At 41.2% G+C, this 956-nt stretch overlaps 1 pseudogene; it reads left to right on the plus strand.

The window, feature by feature from the left end:
* The first annotated feature begins 541 nt into the window (after nucleotides 1–541).
* On the plus strand, nucleotides 542–661 carry LOC129904459 (5S ribosomal RNA; annotated as a pseudogene).
* Nucleotides 662–956: the final 295 nt, after the last annotated feature.

Genomic DNA, 956 nt, shown 5'->3' on the forward strand with positions numbered 1-956 from the left:
TGGGCTCCTTCGTCTGGGATAATAGCTATGGAGACTCCGTAAGGTTCTACCACTCTTTTACCCTATAATTTTACACCTTCTCGGTTGAGTAGGTAGCCTTTGATTGAAGAAGCATGGGCTAATATCGTTAATCCCTAGGTAACATTCCCTCCAAAGTTATATGTCGACGGAGTGAGAAGTGAGTCTTGTAGCCCTGGTCATATTGTGGAATTTTCCACCTCGGGTATTACTTTCTATCTTCCGCAAATTATATCAACTCGTACCCTTACCTTTTGGGTTTTGCTTTTTCACCCTCAGAGTTAGTTGCCAAGTGGTGTCGAAATTCCCTCTCCCACTAGCCCATATAGTCATTCTGTGGTTTGCCTCTCATTAACTAATACTATGTTAAAGAACTGTGTTATTCGAGTGCGTCATCAATTAACAATTAGTTAATCCTTCTTGTCTTGCTTAAGTCCTTTTTACAATACCCTCAACGTAATGTATAGTACTTCAGGAACATACTCTTTGTCATTTCTCCACTGCTAGTTCAGGTTCTTCCATCTCGCGCGACCACATTAGCACTATCGCACTAAATTCCATCAAAATTTAGAAGCTAAGCGTGCTTGGGCGAGAGAAATACTGGGATGGGTGACCTCCTTTAGAAGTCCTCATGTCGCGTTTCATGGTAATACTTGCAATAATGTGCGGGGCACTCAACTTAGCCCAAGATTTATCTTAGCATCATCTCACTAGTCTTTATGTGTTGCCTTTCCCTTTCCTCTCTTATCTTGCAACCAGTATAGGGGTAGATTTTTAGTTCCACTATGACCATGTCCCTTTTTGGTTATTTTGGTTTAATTTCTCCTATTGTATTCCCCCCTTTATGTACTCACCCATTCATTGGGGTTGTCTACTGAGTAGCGCTAAAGTTCGTTCATATAGTGACCTTAAGAGCCACTTTGAGTTCTGTCTATCAT

The sequence above is a fragment of the Solanum dulcamara genome, chromosome 1 (genome assembly GCF_947179165.1).
Source record: "Solanum dulcamara chromosome 1, daSolDulc1.2, whole genome shotgun sequence".
In the NCBI taxonomy this organism is placed as follows: Eukaryota; Viridiplantae; Streptophyta; class Magnoliopsida; order Solanales; family Solanaceae; genus Solanum; species Solanum dulcamara.